The following is a 9,135-nucleotide window of genomic DNA, read 5'->3' as shown; positions in this document are numbered from 1 at the left end:
GGGCGATGAGAATCTTCCCTTATTTGGCAAATTCTCGACATTTCCACAAATAACATAATAAAGAATCAAATTCATTATAGAAACAATTAAACATCAATTTTTCATACACACCATTGCAAGGATAAATAAAATCAAAATTTAATTTATTGCGGAAAAACTTGTCCTTACAGTGTAATTCAACTGAAAAACTATGCTAGTACATATTTCTTATCAATCTATCCTAACTCTAGAGTAGCAGCTCAAAAGTCTGATCCTCGAGTCCATGCGATCGAAATCCATTTCTTCATGATCAGATTCAGCACGCTTCTGCCTTAAGCTTCCTTTCTTTTCTTCGATCCTGCAAAAACATCAAAATGTAATCTTATCACATCATGTATTAAGAATCAAAAATAGGAACTTATAGAGTTAGTTAATAGATTTTACCTGAAGTGGAGCCATACGTCTTGACTCTCCCATCTCTTAGATCTCTCAGGTAAACAGGGAAGATTCGTCTCCAATGCCCCTTTTCTTGGCAATAGAAGCAGATTGACTCTTTTGGAATGGCACAAGGAACTATCTTAGAATTTACCTTTTCTGGATTTCCAACGTCACCATTTTCAATGTCCATTGAAGTTTGGGAGTTTGATTTGCCAGACAAATTTGCTTGATCAGCACGCCAAATCATTTCTAATTAAGCAGCTATAAGCAAATAGGTCAAATCAATGAGGGTCACGTCATGGTCCATCATATAGTACTCTCTAACGAACTCACTATATGATTCAGGAAGTTACTGAAGAACCCAGTCAACAGCCAATATTTCTGAGATATCGACACCCATCATCCTTAACCTATCAATGTGTGACTTCATCTCTAAGATGTGTGCACACACAGGTTTCCCATCTTCGTGCTTACTTGCCAAAAGGGCTTGAGTGAGCTTGAACTTTTCAAGCCTTTGAAGTTGTGGGTTAGGGAGAATAATTGGAGGAGGTGGAGGAAGTGAAGCATGACTCTCATTTCCTTGATCGTATCGTGGAACGTCATCTTCATTTGGAAAGCTTGTTCCAAGGGACTTGGGAAGACCATTGTAAGATTTAGACATCTACAAAACGGGAGAAAATTCAAGTTAGTTGATAAGAATCCTTGATGTAACACCCAAATGAAACTTCAAGGCTAGGATCCAACACAACATTCTACAACCTAGAAGAGGGATGCCGTAATCCAGTTGCAGAATATTTGAAGGTAGGTAAATGACGATTTACCAATTCCCACCATGAAAAACGAAAAAAAGAAATTTAAGTTTTAAACGAATTGAAACTCCTAGATCTTTTGAGATTCATTGAAATTTTCAATGGCATGTTAAATCTCGATTATGCCCTTCTATTTGTGACTGGGATGCCGAGGATCACAAATAAGGTGTGAATAACCATACGAATGTACTTGGTGCACTCAATGTCATGCTCACCTAATCAATGTGCCGGTTAACCACACACGCTCCATTGATCTATGACAGACATCGAATCACCCTTCGTCACCAATGCCAAACCCAAATTAGTGTGCCGGTTAACCACACACGCTCCACTAATGTTTCGACAAAAGTACAAAGTGTAATTCCATGGATTAGCATACAATTCCACATTTTTCCTAACGTAACTATGAATTGGGAATTTATAGAAGCATTTAGTTACTTTGTACTTCATTATACTTATAATGGAAGGTTTCGTCCTATCCTACCCGTTCGACTAACGACCCTCCACTAGTCAAGAGTGCGGTGGGTAAGAGTGGATACCCATTCAATCGCCATTTTATAGGCAATTTCCTTAAACACCCCTTATAGACCAACTTCGTGAATGAGGCCTACTAACGGTAAGACTGACTCTTTACTCATATATATAATATTAGACTTTTAATGTTACATATATATAGTATATGGTGTATTTTACACTTTTAAAATACTAGGTGGTTTTATTAACTTTCTCTTTTAATTAAACTTTTAATTAACTTAACAAAACCATGAGGATGTAATTTGAACTTTTCAAAATACTTGAGTTTTAGAATTTAAATATTACATAATTAAACTATTAATCAAAATTTTAAATTCCAAAACTTGAGGGCAAGTTTTGAAACATTTCAAAACATTAGGGTTTAGAATTTAAATATTTCAACATTAAACTTTTAATCAAAAAATTAAAATTCCAAAACTTGAGGGCAAGTTTTTGAAATTTTTCAAAACATTAGGGCTTAACTATTTAAATTTCAAAAACAAACTTTTAAGTTCAAATTTAAACTATAAAACCTAAAGGGAGTAATTTGAAACTATTCAAACTTACTAGAGATCAAATAATATAAATCAAACAATTAATTTAGTGATTATCTATATTTGACCTAATTCAATTTCATGTAAGATAAGTTACCCAATTAACACAAAATAATCAATTTTAATCATATAAGGAATTTATTATCTAATCAATTGGTAATTATCTTGTGTTTTGGCAAGGATAATCATTTAATTAAGATAAAATTCGGATTTTAACTTCAAAAAACGATTTAGGCATCAAATCCAAGCCAAAATAGCAACAAAATCTCGAAATATCCTCTGCCTGACGCACAAACTCGCCGAGTCAGCTCTGAACTCGCCGAGTAGGGCCAACTCGCCGAGTCCAGATACTGACTCGCCGAGTTGAGTCGGGCAGAGGCAAAAAATTCGATTTTCAGCAAGCAAAACAGTTAAGCATCACATACAATTGAAACCAATCAAGGCTCTGATACCACTGATGGGTTTTATGCATAAGAAACAATCCTATGTGCTCATACAAACCCTAATGCTTGGATCTAGGTTTCTCTATTGTACATGCTTTGAATCCAAGACTTATAAACCCTAGATCTATCAAATAAGAACTGAAATAAGGGTTTAGTAATTACCTTTGATTGTTATATAGCAATAACAATCAATCCTTGCTTTGATTTGCTTCAGAAAGTTTAGTGCCTCAAGTGTTGCACCTCTAATGGAGTCACAAACACCACTAAGCAACTTGGATGAAGAGGGAGGAGAGAGGAGGCACCAAAAACGGCTGGAAACCCTAGAGGAACACTTAGCCACGTTTTTGGGGCATAGGGGTCCTATATATACATGTAGGCTATTAGGGTTTGCAACTAGGAAACCCTAATCTAACTGTTTAGGCCCTAAGCAGCCCATGGACTCCTTTAAAATATCCCTTGGACGATTTCTAATGGGCTTCCCATAGAATTCGTCCAACCTATATATATTATTAGGTGATCCATAGCCCAATCGTAATTATCTTATAATTACAAATCCAGTCCCCTAAGTTTAATTAATCTCTTTTAGCCACAAAATTAATTCTTAATTAATTCTTGACTAATATTAATTTAAACTATATGATTTCTCCTTTAATATATTATTCTTATAATATATTAATAAATCATAATTAAACCTTTCTCTCCTTAATTCATCCTACATATTGCTATGGTGAAGGCAACCCAAAAGGACCATGCTCATAATCGGGTCAAGTACATACCAAAATAGTTATGGACTTAGACACTAATCCAACAAACACTTCTTCGGCAGTAAACCCTTCTTCGCAGATTACGTCAAAGACAACTTTTTTCACCCATTTTTGCTCCAAAACTCGATCAAGAACTCGTATTTATGAAAAACATGAAGAACAAACCCCCAATATTTTGACAAAAAATATCCAAAAACGCAAAGTCCTTCAAGAAAAAAAAATGCAAAAACGCTCCAGATCTTGCCAAAATGATTGATACAATCCAAGCTATGATACCAACTGTAAGTCCCAAAAATTAGCTTGAGTATCAATTAAATCCACTTGATGGTGCGGAATCCCATTCAAGTGGATGATGCAAGATCAATTGGAGAAGAAGGAGAAGAAGAACTTGATGAATCTTTAATGTTTATATGATTAGAATGATGTTCGAACACAAAATTCACACACACACACACACACACACAAGTTCTCTCACTTTGTCTCTCTAAAACACACACACTTGGCCGTGAACTCCTCTCCACCTCTGACACATCTGACACGCTATTTACAAGGTACCAAGACCGAGAACACATTCACGGCCGCACACACGTTCACGGCCGTGAACACCCATACAGCCGCAAACACCCACACAATACTTACAAGACCAAAAACCTATTCAAGCCTAGAAAAGTAAAGTATAAACCAAATTTTAGACACAACAATCTCCCCCTTGGTTTATAGCTTTCTTTTCTTTGACCCAACAAATTCCCCCTAAAAATGTAGCTGAATTTTCTTGTCAATCTTCATTTGGAGCTTAGCTTCAGCTTTTTGTCTTCTATTTCTTCACAACTTCAAGATGAGCATATGAGTATTCTAAGTGAGTGATATCATCTTGAACAGTTGGGCATTTCTTCAAAATTTGACTTTGAATGCACATTGGGTGAGGAGGCTTCATGTAGAGATTCTTGAAAATTGGCGCTTTCAGCTTGAGAATTTTCAGAGAGAATATCAGAGAGAACGAATCTTCTGGATCACTTCAGCAGGAACATAGAAAGCAACAAATTGATTGAGGTGGCTTCAATGCAATTTATCACATAACCTTCAAGTCAGCTTCACCTTGCTTCCGGGGTTGAAAGATTGAATGTTGAAAGAATAATCTTCATTTCTTGTTCTTTCGAATGAACGTTCTTCAATGATCACCGTTGGACCTTGAAAAGTAACCATCGACTAAAAAGTCCCTGTGGATCACAGAATCATAAAGACCCTTCTCACCACAATTGTTCAAGGATGAATCCTTGGCTCAGAAGGAGACTTCTCGCAGTATCTGTGTGAACTCGGAGGAACGCACTGCGATTTGTTGAGTATCGGAGAACTACTCGTGGCTAGTTTTGATGTTATCCCCTGTATATCATTGATCATAGATCTCAATACAGTTATCAAGTTAACGACTTAACTTGGCCCTTGGCGAGATGTTCAACGATACCTGTTTCCCTGTTGGGTGAATCACCCTAGTGTCGTGACAGTTCTTAGGTAGAGAAAGCTGACAAGACCAATCTGACAATTTGTACCGTTTCAGACTTTTAATTCCTTAGATACGACTATTCTTAAAGAGAAACTGTCTGAATGGCATTTTGTACAATGTCACACCAGGTATGAGCCATTATCCGTCAATTCATGGGTGAAATCTAGAACATATAAAATGTTCACCGTCAATTCATTAATAAATGGTTTTGGATTTTGGGTTTCACTTAGATTCATGGTGACAACAACATCTAAGATCATAAACATAGACTTTTTGGGATTCCGCACCATCAAGTGGATCTGATTGATATACAAGCTATTTTTTGGGACTTACAGTTGGTATCAGAGCTTGGATTGTATTAATCATTTTGGCAAGATATGGAACGTTTTTGCATTTTTTTTCTTGAAGGATTTTGCGTTTTTGGATAGTTTTTGTCAAAATATTAGGGGTTTGTTCATGTTTTTCATACAAATGAGTTTTTGATCGAGCTTTGGAGAAAAAATGGGTGAAAAACACTGTTTTTGATGTAATCTGCAAAGAAGGGTTTACTGTTGAAGAAGCGTTCACTGCCCGAACCGAAGAAGATTTTACGGCCGGTTCGAACGTTTACGGCCCAACTCGTTTGCGGTCCTCGGACTGTTCTCGACCAGCAGGTGTTCGGCCCACGCGTGTTTGCGGTCCGAAGTTGTAGCACGTGTTCAGCTCGCATTCTCGGTCCAGTCCTAGTTTACGGTCCCCTCGGATCTTTGGCCCAGCAGGTGTCCAGCACGTGTTCGGACCAATCGTCTTCGGTGCGTGCTCCAGCACGAGCGAGCTTGCGCGTGTGCTCCTCCTTGTGGTCAGCGGCTAATATTCAAAAGAAATTGGGAGTGCAAGGATTCGAACTTGGGTCCCTTGTGCACTCAACCAACGCTCTTACCAGTCCATCTAGCAAGCGAGATGTTATACGCCTTCCCCGTTTAATTCAAGAAGCTTCGTTATTTCGGTTCTTAATTTCAGAATTTTCACATTTTCAGCCCAAAAATCAATTTTTTGAATTTAAAAATTCCATTTTTTACCCAAAATTTTGGTTTTTAATTTTTGGCTATCATTTTTGACTTTTGACCTTAAAAATTTGACTTTGACTTTCAAGTTTGACCTTTAAATTTAAACTTTAACCTTCAAATTTTTTCTTTCAGCTTTTCAGGTTTGACATCTAAGTTTGACTTTTCAAGTTTGACTTATAAGTTTGACTTTTTAAGCTTGACTTTTGAGGTTTTAAGTCAAAGGGCAATTTTTTTTAAACAATGAGTTCCTCAAGCATCTCGGTAAATGAAGTTTCATGTTCTCAATATTGTGAAACTACGATTAAATTTCTTCGCGAACAAATCGATATATTAAAAAGAGAAAATGAGGACCTTAAATATGAAAGCTATACCCTAAGGAAAGGTCAAAAACCTCTAAAAGCACAACTAGAGGCCAAAATCAAACACTTTAGAACACTTCAAGAAGAATATACAAACAAATGTGAAAATTATGATTATGTTATGAGACAACTTGCCTTTGTGACTGCCGAGCTTGACACATTGAAAAACAAATTTGAAAATGCAGATTTTAGTTTTAGAAAATATGATGTGTCAAGTGCGGTAGTTGTCTCGATGATTGAAAACAGTTAAAATTTAAAGCTAATCAAACTAAGGGTTTAGGGTATCACAGCGTGCCACCTCCCTTCAATGACAACTATAGCCCACCCCTTGAGACCAATAAGGAAGAAATTGATGCTCAGTATAACCAAACCCCTGTCCTAGCTTCAGTTAAGACTGAACCGTCTGGGCCTACTGAGGTTATTAAGGTGAATGTTTCTGATGCTCCTACTTCATGTGCAGGTAAAGTGGTGGAGGATGAGAACAAGGAGAACACTATTGAACAAACAAATGAATCCTTAAACTCTGAATCTGTTGCTTATAATCAACCTGTTGTTGGTAAATACAGACTACTAAAACAAGCAAATCAGAGTGCCTGCTGCAAGTGTGCTTGTGGAAACAATCAGGGACGAGGCAAGGACGTGTTTCCAGGGACAAGCAGAAACAACTTCCAAGTGAAGAAAAAGACATGTTTCCACTTTGGAACACCAGGACACATTGCTAGAAACTGTCCTAATCGTGCATATGTTCCCTACTACGCACAAGGATGGCAGAACGCGCCAAGAGGGAGATCTTTCAAAAGAAACCCTTCGAGGCCACATTCAAAAAATGATGATTGGAACGCGTAGAAGGCCAAGAATCAAAATTCCAAGAACAAGAAAGGAATGTCGGACAAGAAGCCAAGCTCAAGAGATGCTCTAGTGAAGCCAAGATCGGTTAAATCAGAGTCATCTCGGCAGCCGACTTCAAGTTCAAAAGCAGGTGACAAGGCACCCAACCGATCGGAAAAGAAATGGGTTAAACCTGACTACAGATGGGTTCCGAAGGTTCACTCTCCAAAATCTTCTAATGACTCTAACATTTCTTCGCTTTCTGTATGTGATAAGCAGGATATGTCATGGGAGAGAGTAGCCTGCATATATGAAAAAGCTCAACCCAGTTTCAAAATGGACTGGGTTCCAAAGACCAACTGATCTCGCACTTTGCTGGAGCGGCTATGGAGGAATATCATCAGACTACGGTTTGTTGATAGTGGTTGTTCCAAGCACATGGTAGGGGACATCTCTCAACTGTACAACATTCAGAACTTTTAGTGAGAGTATGTGTCCTTTGCGGGAAAGGAAGAAAAGGAGCGGATCACAAATGGGGTTTGTGCTTAATGATGTGAAGAATTTTTGGATATGTTCCGAGATTGAAACAAAGCTAAGGCTGAATTTGTTGCTGCTTGCGTCCTCAATTGCTGACTTTCAGTTTGAATTCTTTCGATACACCTGAGTTTTTCTTAAAATGATTCATTTTAAAGACAAATTTTTTTAATTTTGCGTATCTATTTTATTTCTTCCCTATGCTCAAATTATGGGGGAGAAATCAAAATTCAAAAAAATTAAAAAATCAAAAACTTAAAAAATTTGTTTTTCTTTGGTAGGTATTATTTCGGAAATGATATGAGATTTAGTGATAAAGGGCAAGTTAAATTGCTTGACAACTTTGATCCCAAAAGAATTTTGTATTTTTCTTTTGTTTTTGATTAAATTTGTTCATATTTTCTTATATGCACAAATTTAGGGGGGAAAACAAAAACAAATTAGAAAATTTTAAAAATAAAAAAATATGTTTATTTTTATTTGTCTTTGAATTAAAAGAAAATCAAACAAAAAATCCGAAATTTTCAAAAATACAAAAATATGTTTATTTCTGTTTTTATTTCTTTTTCCGAAAAATCAAAAATCAAAAAAATATTGTTTTTGAGCGTAATTTACTTTTACTTTTTCTTAATGTGCTAAGTTTACTTTTATTTTTTTATTTTTTGTGTTTATCTCAAATTTTTTCATTTGTCTTGAAAAGTGAATTTAGAAGAAGATGAGACTCAAGGAAACTGTATCGAAATATTCTGAGAAAGGAGAAGAAACCTGAAAGTGGAAAGGAATTTTATGGACATTACAGTTCACACTACTTTCACAAGGAATTGATGGATGATTCACATGCGAGTGATAGACTCTTCCATATTAAGGCATATACCAGTCTTAATAGGAGTCTTCGCATCAAATGTTAATGAACAAAGGTCATTTTCACGATGACCAATGTGAAACACCCAACCATTCTTCACCTATATCTAAAATTTTCCCCATCAAATCATTTCCACGTACCGGTACCCCTTGACGTTCGAGTATAAAACAACTCGGCTGACGGTTGCCAAAAATTATGTGTTTATGATCTTAGATGTCATTGTCACCATGACTCTAAGTGAAACCCAAAATCCAAAACCAATTATTTCTGAATTGTCAGTGAACATTTTTTTAATGTTCAAGATTTCACCGATGAATTGACGGATAATGGCTCATACCTGGTGTGACATTGTACAAAATGCCAGTCAGGCGGTTTCTTCTTAAGAACTATCGTATCTAAGGAATTGAAAGTCTGAAACGGTACAAATTGTCAGATTGGTCTTGTCAGCTTTCTTTACCTAAGAACTGTCACAGCACCAAGGCGATTCACCCAACAGAGAAACAGG

The sequence above is a fragment of the Lactuca virosa genome, chromosome 2, assembly GCF_052849685.1.
Source record: "Lactuca virosa cultivar CGN04683 chromosome 2, Lactuca_virosa_CGN04683_v6, whole genome shotgun sequence".
Taxonomy (NCBI): domain Eukaryota; kingdom Viridiplantae; phylum Streptophyta; class Magnoliopsida; order Asterales; family Asteraceae; genus Lactuca; species Lactuca virosa.
This window is presented reverse-complemented; position numbering follows the sequence as displayed.